The sequence below is a fragment of the Pteropus alecto genome, unplaced genomic scaffold, assembly GCF_000325575.1.
Source record: "Pteropus alecto unplaced genomic scaffold, ASM32557v1 scaffold8, whole genome shotgun sequence".
In the NCBI taxonomy this organism is placed as follows: Eukaryota; Metazoa; Chordata; class Mammalia; order Chiroptera; family Pteropodidae; genus Pteropus; species Pteropus alecto.
In genome coordinates, this window is record NW_006494609.1 from 8,123,452 (window position 1) to 8,137,612 (window position 14,161).

Here is a 14,161-nt window from a genome sequence, read left to right on the forward strand (position 1 = left end):
GGGGGTGGTGCAGCAGGGGCCAGAGGGTGATATGAAGGCACTGGCTTGTAACAGATGCCAGTCCTTTAAGCCCTCAATGTCATTGTGGCCTGTAGGCATCTGTTGTGAAGACCATTGCTCATCTGGTCCTTGGTCATCAGTTCACTCAGGTTGCCAAGGAGACATCCATCTTCTCTCTCATAAGTTTAAGATTCATTAGCTTACTCTGCTACCTCCTATGCTTTTAGGGGTACAGGAATTGCTCTGTCACACCCTGTCTAGCTGCATTTCCTCTTGCTGGATGCCTCATCTCACACCTACGTGGGATTTGAATGCCTCCCTGGGGTTGGCCCAAAGTGCCTCTTCCTCTGTGTCCCCAGCTTCAAGATCTCATTGCTCCTCTTAGGCTTTCTATCTCAAGTTTGGGAAATTCTTTTAAATCTAGGAGTAGGAGGCATCCTTGCATTTTTATTTGTGATTTCTCTCTTCTCTCCAAAAACCCATACTCCAAATTCTCTTTGTTTCACTTAAATTCCTTGTCTTAAAAAATCCCCAAACCCAGAACCAATTCTGAAGGCTGTCTGATAGTCTCCTTGCTGTGTACCTTCCCGGCCTCCCTTCTCTCTACACAATAAGTACAGATTAACCCAGCTGCTTGTGGAGTGGGCATGAAGAGAAGGAGAGAAAGGTGAGAGGAAATACAGGGGAAAATATTGGTTAATATTCCAAATATATTATCCTGCCATACCAATAATAAAGTCATAATGTTTGTGAATGATTTATCTTTTTTATAAATTAGAGTGGTTTCAAGGTTATCCCTATAATAATTTCCATCTTATTGTTCCTTTGGATTTTAGCTCAATCATTTCTTCCTCAGGGAGAGCTCTCCTGACCTACACTGATCTATGCTTTCATAGCGCTATTTATCTCTTTCTCATAATGCTTACTCTCATTCTTAAAAATTGTGGTAAAATACACATAAAATTTGCCATCCTAACCATTTTTAGGTGTACATTTCAATGGCATTAAGTTGCATTCACATCATTCTGCTACTGTTACCACCATCCACCCACAGAATTCTTTTCATCTTCTAAAACTGAAATGGTTTCTTAACCTTGTTCTTTGTGTGATTCTTTGATTAATGTTGGTGAGTTCTACCAGGCTCTAAGCTTCATGAGTGCTCAGACTGTGTCCCCTTCTCCTCATCGTTACATTTTTGTGTTTGGCACAGTGTGTTCCATCGAGTAGATGCTCAGTCAGTATTTACTGAATGAGTAGGTGGCTCCCATTACTTTCCTTATATGCATTCTTGAGTAGGAGAGAATGGAAGGAGGTACAACTAATAGATCAGAAATTTCTCACAGGTGCATGTGAGAGTATGTTGTGCAATTTGACATCATCTAGAAAAATTTGACGACTTTGGGTTACCATGACAGACTTAAACTGCATCCTTTTCCCAAACCTAATTAAATAAGGAAAAATCACAAAAGCCAAAGAGAAAAAAATTACAGTAACCAAAGGAAGAAAGTAACATATAATACAATACACTTAAAAACTAGCTGGTATGGAAAAATTTAGAAGGCGCTGGAGTAGAGTAGAATCCTAGCTTTGCCTGGACCCTCCAGAAGCCAGACTGGTAAGACAGTACAATTTGGAGAATTTTCATTAATAGCCCCAAATCTGACGAGAAGCAAATTGAGCAAACGGACCTTATATTTTTCTTTATCTGACTGAGGAATAGTGGAAATGGGTACTGAAGGAAAGAAGTGAGGGTCGCTGCCTAGATGGGCATGGGACTGGAGAAACCCACTGAAGCCCGGTGGGAATGAGATACACCCCTTGCCATTTACATTAGGTAGGGTGACCCTTTATATGGTTCAGATATCAAAATAGTGGGAGGAAGAGCAGGATTAAGTTTTCCAAACAAATCTGCCCTGCCTACAGTCTCAGGTGCGTTCTCCTCCCATCTGTGTCTTGGATAGGAAACTAAACTGGTCTCAAATACGGTGGGAAGAGTTCCAAGAAGTCAGCCCACTTTCTCAGACCAGGTAGAAAGTCTGTGTACTCAGGGCTGTTGAGCATGAGCAAAATATAAATAGCGCGGCAGCAATACAAACTTACAGCCAAAGAAACAACAAACCAACCAAAGTGAGTTAGCAAGAAGTATATTACACCAACTCCATTTTAGAAGAAAACATAACTCAAGGAACGGGAGAAATTCTTTGCAATCACTTTATGTAATAGCACAATTTGACTTTATAAGAGAACAAATATAATAAATCAGGAACTCAAAGGTAATAAAATAAAATCAGAGTTAGGAAGGGCCTATGGATTTAAATTCAAGAACTAAACAATGTCACTATAGAACTAATAATTGGTAACAGTAAAGAACAAAATTTAAACATTGCTAAAATTTGAACTTTTAACATAGAACAAAAGCTTGAGACAATCTTAGTAAGTGTAATTTAAAAGATAAAAAAGCAATTAAAGCTAGTAAATGAAAAATGCAAACAATTTTTAACATAAAATCATTGGATGTCTCTGAAGAAGTATTCATGGAAATAATGGGAAACTGTTTCTCTGAATTAAAGACAGAACTGAATCTGCAAATCCAAAGGGCTTCTAGGAAAATTAGAAACATAAGCTCAACACTAAGACATATTTTAGTTAAGAAGCTGAACTTCAATAAAGAAATAATTTTTTAGAAATATGTAGAGAAAAAGAAAGTTCTCTATAAGGAGAAAAAAACCCAGGCTCATCAAAGATTTTCCCACGACAGTGTTCAATAGGAGAAGACAATGAAACCAGAGGTCTAAAATCATGATGGGGTAACATTAGACCTTGAACTCTTACTTGTCTAAGATGACATTCAGGTGTCAAGGGATTTTGAAAAGAACTTAGAGAATGCAGCACCCTAAGAACTTCTTGGGAAGCGGAAATAACTACATGCACTTAAAACCCAGCGATTTAAAGTGTGTATCGAAAAAGGACTGTGGATGCCCTGGTAAATATTGATGTTGAACAGTGAATTCATATAAATGTAGAATTAATGTAGAAAATGTAAAACAACTACAAGAATTATGGGCAAAGAGCAAAATGTGAATGCTGTAAACACAGACAATGTAAAAATAATATAACAAAGATCAGGAAGAGGAGGGAGTGAATTGGAAGAGATACGAGAATATGAAAGTCTTTATCTTGGGTACCAAATAGGGAGTAAAGAGAAATTGGCCACTGAAACAGGTAGCTTTAAAAAAGACTGTAATCTCTGTCATTTTTAATAAACTCATTTCTTAACATGAGAGAGATCTTTCTGAATTGAGGAAGCTTTATTTGTTGTTCAGCTGTTCCTTCTATTTCACTGTACTTTCTTTTATTTTTATAAAATCAAATTAAATTTGAAGTTAACACTTTTAATAAAAAATGCATATATGTTTATTTTAATAAATTCATTTCACCCCCTCTATTTATCTTTCCTTCTTTCCACATTTATGCATAGAAAAACATGATGATTTAAAAAAGTTGAACAATTATTTCTGGCTATGGGATTTTTATTTTTTTTACCTTTGGCTCTATGATTTTCTACATTTTTTACATTTTTATGATAGACCTGTGTCAGTTTTACCAAAATGAGTGATTTGTTATTTAAAAACTAAAGAAAAGACTGAAAATCAATATGGTATATTATAGTGGTTAATTCTAAGCAGGTGGAAATTGGATGATTGCTAGATTTTTTTCTTTGTACTTTTCTGTATTTAAAAAAATTTTTAAACATTTGTAGAGAGGAAAATAAGAAGAAGGATAAGTTGAAAATATCTGCCTTATACCAACCAAATAGCAATCATGCCGGTCTCATTTATGGACTGCCTAAGGAAGTCAAGGACAGGTTGATAGGACTGGCTGGCCAGAATGGGTTGTGCGATCTTTCATAATAAGCTGCAGGCTGACGAGCTGGTGTGGCACATGACCACCCTTGGGTGGTCTAGGAGAAAAGTGACAGTGTCCGGGTACTGGGAGTCTCTTTTGAGCCACTGGGAGGATCATAGAAATTTCAAGAGAACAGTGAGACCTATTCATCATTGTGTATACTTAAATATGCCATGACTCAATTTTCCCCTTGAAGCGTAACACCTAGTAAAGTCTGGGAACACTTATAGGTGTTAATTTTTTCATTCAGCTAGTAATGGAATTTTATCCTGTTTATTAAGCACTTGACACAGAGGAAAATATATCAATGAGAACTAATGAAACAAAAGTTTTATAACAAAAATAAGAGCAGTGTTTGCTATGTTCAGTATGATGCCCAAACAATAGGCAAAACATAAAACTAGTATGGCTAAAAAGTAGCTGCTCATTCATAATATTCTAACACTGCTGGTCTGACCATTCCCTTGGTATTCTAAGGCAGGCATGGCAAAGCTGAAATAGCGTGAGGTTTAAAGTCATTCCCGCACCTCCATCTACAGTTTTCTTTGTTGGTTTGATTTGGATGATGTATGTGTAAAGAGTGATTGATGAGCAGTTCAGTGGAGGTAATTGCTATTGGAGCATGTTGACGAGCAGGGCAAATGTCTTTCTTTTTTTCTGGAATGACCACCAGCTAGCTGTTAGCTGAAAGGCGCACACTCTCTTAAGTGCTCTCTTTATTTCCAACTTGAGCAGTTACCAGCCCCCATGGGAGTCCAATGGGAGACCTGCAAAATTACACACGAATTAAACCTTATTCAGAGGGGGAGGTGGGATGTTGTAGCTAATGGCCCTGAAGCTGTAAGAACAGGTGTGTGAGGCTCACGTGTTTTCATGTGGATTGAGAGCTGGAGGGACCAATAGGTGAGCTGGTCCAGCATCTTCACATGGAAGGTAAAGATGCAGAGGGGTGAAGCCTCACTTAGGCTCATATTACTAGCAGTGCTGTGACAAAAACACTCAGCATCCTCACTTAGAATAAGCACTGCTGCTTTGGGCTAGCCAGGGAGTTTGAATGGAAGGACTGGTTTAATAGAGAAACACAAAACTTCAGAAACTAGACCAAGGTCAAATTGACCTTGAAACCTTCACCGCCCCGGCATAGCCCATGGCCATCTGTTAGGATGCTATAATTCCAGTAGCCTGTGTGTCCTTGTGGTGAAATGGTCACTTTCTTATTGCTGGGAAACACTGCCAGCTTTTCTCTTCACCTCGGTTTACCTGCTGGTCAGCACACTGTCCGGTTATAGAAGCATCACTGGTCAGTAACTGTTCTCTGTGATGTGTCCACAGAAGAGACCTGAATGTGAACATTCCTGGGCCCTGGACCACGTTGAGGAACAGAGCCAGAGCTGGCACCAGGAGTACTGCTGGACCCTGAAGCCAGGGTCCAAGGGCAAGGCACTGATTGGCAGTGGGGGAGTGGAGGCAGCATAGTCAGGAACAAGATGTGTCTCTGTACACAATCGTTGAGGTCTCATCTGTGAGTTTATTTCAAGACCCTGAGAATGAGAGGCAGGGAATACAGTTAAGTCCACGGAGGCTTAGGAGCAGGCGGGAGTTACAGTTACTGCCTTGTCTACCTCCTCAGACATGCGTCTTTAGCCTGCAGTCGGCAGACTTGGCTGACTGTGATCCCACACATGGGGATTAAAAGTCTGTATCTTGTAAGTTTGTGCTTCTTTCAAGATAAGCCCCTGGCAGATGCTCTGACTGACAGCGCTGGGCTGAGATCTGGGTTTTGCCACATTTTTATCTTCAGCTCCTACCTGCCCCCTTCTTTCTTTACTCTTTTCCTTTCTCCAGAGTTTTCCCATTTGCAAAATCAAGAAAGCACACATTTAGAAATTCTAGGTGAACGGAACAAAAATACTTTATGAGAAAGAGACATGATCTCATAGAAGAGGGATGTTTATTTACCCCAGCCCTGGAGAAGTTCATTCCGAGGGCACAATTTTAAAGCCATGAGACAAACACCTGTGAGGGAGCTGGATATTTAAAGAAAATTGGAAGTGAAGAATGGTCATTGCCTCAAGGCCCTAAAATTTTGAAAGGAACTAGCACAGATTTAAAGACAACCTCTTAAAGTTACTTTTCCATCTCCCCTAACTTTCATTTTCTATTTTTGCTGTTTTTCCTGAATTTCTTTTCATATTTGGAGAGAGGGAGGAGAACGTTTCTGGGGATTTCAGAGACCTGGGTTAAAACTTGTAGCTGTAGGCATCAGATGTTAGTGATGACTCGGAAAGTCAGTCATCACAGCGAAAGAAGGTGAGTATGGAGCTGGCGTTTGGACCTTGCTTACCTCCAGGCCCGGTTTCCCCAGCATCTACTCTTCCCTTGTTCCCCTTTTGTCTTCCTATTGAGGCTACGCATGTCCATTGTCCTTCTCTGGCTTATATATGCTGAGCTCACGAGTCCATAAACAAAGTTGCCTTGCCACCACCCCTACTCCCCCAGTTCTTGAAGAAGGGGACTGTTGTTAGACCACACACATAGTTAGTGCTCAGATATTCATTAAAGTAATAAGCAAATAAGTTCTAGGTTTAACACGAATGGAGAAACTGAGGCTCAGAGACCTACTCACTGTCTAAGGTTGCACCCTAGCAAGTAGCCAAATGTAAAGTCTGGTTGAAGTCAGAGAAAATGCATATAAGAACAGTGAACTGGTAGATGCAGGGTATTCTCAGTGTCACATGTTTAATATAGGGCACACATTGTTGCAGTCACAGGAGGAGGGCAGTGTAGGTCTGGAGCCATCCATAAGACTTTCTGGAAAAGATGGGACTTGGGTTGAATGAAAAATAGTGAGAAAAGGGGAAGAGGAGCATGATATCCCAGGCTGGAGGCAAGCTGTGAGCCAAGGCTGAGAGGCGGTACGTTTGTGGATTATTTAGGGAAACCCTGGGAGACCAGTTGGCCGAAGAAGTCTGAACAGAGGTGTTGTGGTGGACGAGCCTGGGGAAGAGATGAGACTGGATGAGGCTGGGATGCACTGGCCTTCTTTATCATTTGCATCATCCTGGTTCTTGATTCCCAGGGATGACGTGGATGCCATGGTGCACACAATGCCCACATGCTTCCTTCAGGACCAAGCATGTGTTCCCCTAGCTGCTAGTAGTGTTGTCTGCTGAGATCTTGTAGCTGAGTCCCTCCCTGGGAAGGGAGCTTCCGCATTGAGTGTTGTGCCCCTATTCAATCACTAGCTGATACAAAGGCCTGGTTCTCTTGCCCATGGTGGGCCAAGTCTTAAGAGCCATCTCAACTTCAGAGCTCCTGTGGGAGAGGCCGAGGTCTCTGCCCCAGCTCAATGTCCCCCTCTGTCCAGTTCTGCTCTTTATTCCCTCCCAGGTGTGGTTTGGGGTAGGGGCACTCCCCAGTACACGCTCTGCATGGAAATGTACTGTCTCAGTGTCTGTTTCCTTGGGAACCTGACCTAAGCCAGTGGAGACAGAAGTCGTTTTAGGAAACTGACTCTAAGAAAGCTGCCTGCAATGAAAACCCCATTGCTGGTGGCAGGCGGAGTAATGCTAGCCTTTGGCATGCAGCAATGGTGCAATCATTAGAACTTTCATCAGTGGTGAACTGGGATGAAATGCCAATGAAAGAGAACACATGGGTAGGTTCAATAGCTTAGGCACAGGGAAGGTTTGGGGGAAGTGGTAATTATGAGGACACTAATTGAACAGTTTTTGCTGGGGGCTATTGATGTACTGGTAAAGAAAGGATTGAGAATGATCAATGGTCAATTTAAGGCCATTGAGCAGTGAAAGCTAGAGGTTCTCCTTGGTAGATATAAATATTCTTTTCTCTTGCAGCCAGAAGGCAGAAAAAGCTAGATAACAGATTCAGTGTTATAAGAACTGTGATCTCTAGGGAAGGATGAATTCACAACTCAGCAGGTATTCCTCACCAGGTAAAGACCTTGATGGGGGAGGACAGAAGACTCTGAGACTTGGAATGGGGACAGCTGAGTTGATGCAGTTTTTAAATCCCCAGAACCCTGGGGCCTGCAGAAGTGGGCTATTCTACGCTGCAGTAATCTGAGGTTTGAGATGTTGCAGTCTGGGAGTAGGATCATTATAGTAAGACTAGAAATGAAGGAGAGGATGTGGGAGGTGATGAGAAAATATGAGGTTTGTGTTCCAGTGGTCACTAGTACTTTAATGGCTACAGGAGTCGGAGGCAATCTATTACATTGATGAATAAGGTATTATAATAGAAATAAATATAGTTTGTCTATGTACAGATTAGGTATAGTAAATCTTGCATGTCTTCAAGAGAGAATGCATTTTTCTCTTTCCTATTTTCCAATTTCCATTTTCAGTTTTATGTCATGAAATAATAATAATTCTCACAACAGTGATTAAACTAATAAATAACATTGTGCATTAGTGCATGAGAATGAAGAATGTACATTATAAATAATAATAGTTTATTTACGACACTGTCTCTACTCACCCTTTTTTTTTTTCCCAGCAAGGTGCTTGGGGATCTCAAAAAGCTACCAAACAAGTACACCAGCACATGCATATATGCAGTTACAGAGTTATATAATTTTATCACAAATAAGAAATCTTCCAAATGACAGTTTTAAAAGAAAATGGTAATCTTAGAATAAAAATCATTAGAGATGATGGACATTTATGAAATTCATGTACTACTGATACTTGGTTTCATGAATCTCAAACTTAATTTAGACTTTTTTGGAATACAAATAGCTAAAAACTTTAGTAAAACATTATTGACTCTCAGAAAAATACATTAACATGGCTTTTTTTTTTTTCCTGGCAAAGATATGCATATCTTGTCAATCTCAGTGGATTACAGATGTCTGGATTTTTGAACCAATACATTAAAAAAATCCATTTGAGGACCGACTCAGGGCTGCAATCTATTTTGCCAATTAAGTTTATTTAAAAAAAAGTCATTGTTCTTTTACTAACCATTATTTTATACAAAGATTATTGATTTAACAGGAAAAAGTTAGGAAGAATGTAATTTCACAATAAAGGCTATTAAAATGAATAGAAAAATGAGCTTCATGAAAAACTCTTGGTTGTTTAATTTGTCTTAATTAGCTGGGGATTGTGAAAAATTTTAAGACAGGCATTGATGGTGTACACCAGTAATGTAATGAATTTCTATGAATTAGGTTTAAGAAAGTTTTAATTATTTACACTGGTGAGATGCAGAAAGCATATCTCAGGATGACATGAAGTAACTTGCTCTGGGGCAGCTGTTCTCACACTTAAGCTTCAGCATTCCCTGAAGAGCATCTCAAAACACATATTGCTGCCCAGCCCCAGAGTTTCTGAGTCAGTGGGTGCGGGGCAAGAATCTATTTCTAACAAGTTCTCAGGTGATGTTCATGCTGCTGGTCTGGAGATCATACTTTGAGAACCACTATTCTAGGTTTTTAAAAAAGGCAATTGCTAAAATGTGTATTGTTTTTGAGGAATGTTATACTACTTTTGCAGTCGTCTTATTACTCAAACAGTGGATTCACACTCTGAATTCTATTTTATGGAACAGAAAATGCAAATACGTTGCCCAAGTGTTTGCATAGTCTGCAATGCCTTTATCATCTTGTCTTTTGGGTGAATGCTGACATATTTTTCTAGACTAGAATCCCATTCAGTATATCCCTGGCAAAAATTTGCATGCTATTCCTGCCAGCCTTGGGAGACATCAAAATATGATGTTTTAGATACCTAAATTCTGAACGTCTTTAAGGTACTTTTGAATATTAAAATATATGCCTTGGGTATTTTTCCAAGTTCCACAGGTAGGAATTGAAAGCTGTAGCCATCTGGAGTACCTGAGTTGTCCAGTGGCTCAGTGCTATTTCTTATACACTGTATTTCTTTTGAAATCAGGAGTTTATATGAAGGGATAGCAGAAATATTGACAGGTACAAGTACATGCTAAAAGCATATGATTCTCATCTTTTGTGAATTTGTTTTTTCCATTCTGGGCAAATTTTCAAGACTGAAGATGCTGATGGTATGACCCAGGTACACAAGAAGAAGCTGAATGACTGTGAATAAGATAGGTTTGTAACCTGCATTACATTTATCGTGGTTTCCAGGTCCATGAAGACAGAGATGAGGAAGCAAAACCTATTTGGGCTGTAAACATGGACTAAGGAGCAGAAAGAGATGCAGATAATAGGATGAGGTAGAGTAGATAAAGGGAGTTGCGGGGGGTCTCAGGATTTTTAAGTCATTTCCTCTGGCTAATGTAAAATATTTCTCTATATATATGTTAATTAAGTTAAACAAAGAGAACATTTAAAAAATTAATTTTTGTCTAAAGATGCCATTTTCCATAGTACTTGGTGAACAAGAGTTACTCAGTACTTCTAAGACATGTTTAGATTGCTTGAACTCTTTCATTCGAGAAACATTGAGTGTCTTGCTCTCAAACAGAACTGCAGGTTAATGAACATTTCTTTGAAGTGCTTTGTTACATTTCATTTAAAGGTGTCTAGGAAGTGCCACATGCTATTAGAAGCAGCAATCCTTGTTTTGTTTGCAGACAATGCAATTATGGAAAATACCCAGAAAGAAGTTGTGAAAAGAATGCCATTAAACAACCAAGTAGCTTTCCTTTCGTATGTACGTTTTAAAGAGGGACTAGCTCGGCAACTTGCTGGTAATTGACTGCAAAATCAGGTTGCACATTGAGGCCGCGTTCACTGAGATTGTAAGGGGTGAGAAGTAGTGCACAGCAAACTCCCTTATAAGAATGCCCAGGAGGTTCAGCGGAAGGAACAGGAGGAGCGAATTCATCGCTGGCCTTACTTGACATGGAGCAACTCTTCCATGTTTAAGACAAAAGCAAGTCCATCAAATAATATCCTGTTTCCTCTTTTATTATTCTGGCCCAAAGTGAATTCACTCTTCTTTGAGTGTTATTGCATCTTCTGTCTGCCATCTTCTTTCTTATCCACTAATGAGATATTGTTGCTTAGCAGCATGGGGGAAGAGAGATGAAATTTCCATCCATTACTTAGGTCATGTTTAGTGGTCAGGGCAGCTGCGTGTTAAAAAGCCTCACATGTAGGAATTGTGTTTCCTTCAGTGACCTAACTTAACCAGAGCTTGGACAGGTGGCCCTCAAATGATCCGGCCAGCTGTACTGTCTCTCTTACTCTCTCCTGTGGGTGTTCAGTGTGTGCCTCGCCTGTATGATGTCTCCAGTCAGAGGATGGTACAATCCCGATTTGGGTTTAGGCTTAGGAAGATGGCCAAAACCTGTTTTAAGCAGAACACATGCAACAACCAGGTTATCAACTAGCCCAAGACAGGAGTTTAGAGTATGATTCCAGGTAATTAAAAATAGCCCAGTTCTTCAGTTCTTATGTCATTGTCCCTTGTGTGAGGGGCCTCACAGTGAGGGAGGGAGGCTTGCTAGGGCAGGATTTTGACATTCCTAGGTGCCTCTGACAATAGCATCTTAAACCTCATCAAAACCTTGACAGTAACTTTTTAGCTTTTCATTGTATATATATCTTTTATTCATTTAGCAAGCTTTTATGGTGAAGGGACCTAAGACGTTTCTCTGTTCTGGATTCAACTAGATTATAAATCTTGGAAGGGCAAGGGGCTACATTTTATTTACTTATTTATTTGTTGAACAATTTTTTTCTAATTACAGTTGACATACAATATTATCTTAGTTGCAGGTGTACAACATAGTGATCAGATATTTAGTTAACTTATTAAGTGATCACCCTGATAAATCTAGTACCCAATTTGACACCATACATAGTTTTTATAATATTCCTTATGCTATACTTTATATCTCCATGCTTGTAACTACCAATTTGTACTTCTTAATCCCTTCCCCTTTTTCACTTATCCCCTCGACTCCCTCCCATATGGCAACCATCAAAATATTCTCCGTAGCTATGAGTTTGTTCCTGTTTTGTGTGTTTATTTTGTTCTTTAGATTCCACATGTAAGTGAAATCATATGGTATTTGTCTTTGTCTGACTTACTCCACTTAGCACAATATACCCTCCTGTCCATCGGTGTACCACCTCTTCTTTGTCCATTCATCACTGATGGACACCCAGGTTGCCTCCGTATTGTGGCTATTGTAGAGAATGCTGCAGTGAACGTATGGATTCACATGTCCCTTCAAAGTAGTGTTTTGAGTTTCTTCCAATACGTGCCCAGAAGTGGAATAACTGGGTCTTTCTTTGTCACTTGTGGTAGCCTTTGTTTTAAAGTCTATTTTCTCTGGTATAAGAATTGTTACCCCAATATTTTTTTCTTTTCATTTTCATGAAATATTTTTTTCCATTACTTTCAGTCTGTGTGAGTCTTTTGCTCTGAGGTGAGTCTCTCATAGGCAACATATGTGAGGGTTTTATTTTCTTATCCATTTAGCCAACATATGTCTTTTGATTGGAGCATTTAATCCATTTACATTTAAAGTAATTGTTGATATATGTAGTTATTGCCATTTTATTCATATTTTTGAGATATATATATATATATATATTTTTTTTTTTCTTTTTTTTAAAGAAGTCCCTTTAACATTTCTTGTAATACTGGCTTGGTGGTGATGAATTCCTTTAGTTTTTTCTTGTCTGGGAAGCTCTTTATCTGTTCTTTGATTCTAAATGATAGCTTTGCTGGGTAGAGTAATCAGGTTGTACGTCCAGTCTCTTCTGACCTGCAAAGTTTCTGTTGAGAAATCATCTGACAGCCTTATGGAAGCATCCTTGTAGCTAACTAATTGCTTTTCTCTTGCTGATTTTAAGATTCTGTTTATCTTTAACCTTTGGCATTTTAATGATGATGTGTCTTGGGGTGGGCCTCTTTCTTTGGGTTCATCTTGTTATGGACTCTCTGTGCTTCCTGGACTTGTATGTCTATTTTCTTTGCCAGGTTGGGGAATTTTTCTGTCATTATTTCTTCAAATAGGTTTTCAATTCCTTGGTCTCTCTCTTTTTTTTTTCTGGGACCACTTTGATGTAAATGTTGTTAGGCTTGATTTTGTCCCAGAGGTCAAGGGGCTACATTTTAAATTTCTGTGTAGCTTTCTTCTTTTCTTCCTTATTTTAGAATCTGGCAAAGTGCTCTGCACTTTGTAGGCACTCAAAAGTTATTTCTAATTAAATGAAACACTCGATAAAGTCTCAGCTTCCTGAGAAGATTTCATACTAGAAAAAACATATAGGTAGAAGAGGGGAAAACCTAGCAATGGTTGTGTGCTGTATGCCTGTGACTTTGCTAGATACCTTATCCAGAACAGGAGAGAGAGTCTAGAGTCAAGTTCTAGGTCTTGGAAAGATGCTGTCAAGGCCGTCCATGGAGATAGTTTATGAAGGAGAACATTCTGAGGCCACACCAAGTATCTGTTCTTGGAATGACAGGCCCTGTGAATATCCAATTTGAGAGCCAGACATAAGATAAAAGAGTTCTAGGGATTCCAGGGACTACAGAAAGGCTGCAATGGAAAGGCCCAAGGGGAGAGCTACATGTGGGGCCTGCCATTAAGAAATAAAGAGAAGAAAGATAGAATGGGTAGTTTGAAACAAGTCTTATGTTTTCTAATACTCCTTGTGAATTGATGAAAGAAACTCTTGGACATGAAGGAATTATTGTCATCATGGTCTGGGTCAGGAGAGGTCCAGGATACATCGAAGGCTGCTAGTGTACAAAAGACTGGAGAAATGCCAGAAAAGCATATAAAAAATATAGATATTTTTAAAAATCTTGAAAAAAAATATATTTGTGTGTTTACACACACACAGATTTTATTTGAAGACAGTGTAAACAAACTAAACATGAGACTTAATTGTGGGCCAAATGTTCTTCATGTTCACTCTGTGATAGGTCCCATCCTCATACTGTACATAGGGAAACTGAGGCTCAGAAAGAATGAGTTTCTTCGAATACATACCCAGAAGTGATTTGAAGAAGGTCATACTAGTTAAGTACTGGTGAGGAAACTTAAACCTGGATCTATTGGATTCTAGATTGCGGCCCCCCCCGCCCCCCCAACACACACACTTTTTAAACTACACCACAGTGTAAGGCAGGCATAGGATCAGACAGCAAGAGCCATGTTGCAGGTTGGGGCATCCAGAACCTCCTATGGCTGTACCTGTTGTTTGAGTCTTGTTTACAGAGCCCAAGGAATGTTGGCTATGTCCCACCAACACTGCTGCCCTGCTGGTTGTGCCTTTTTTTTTTTT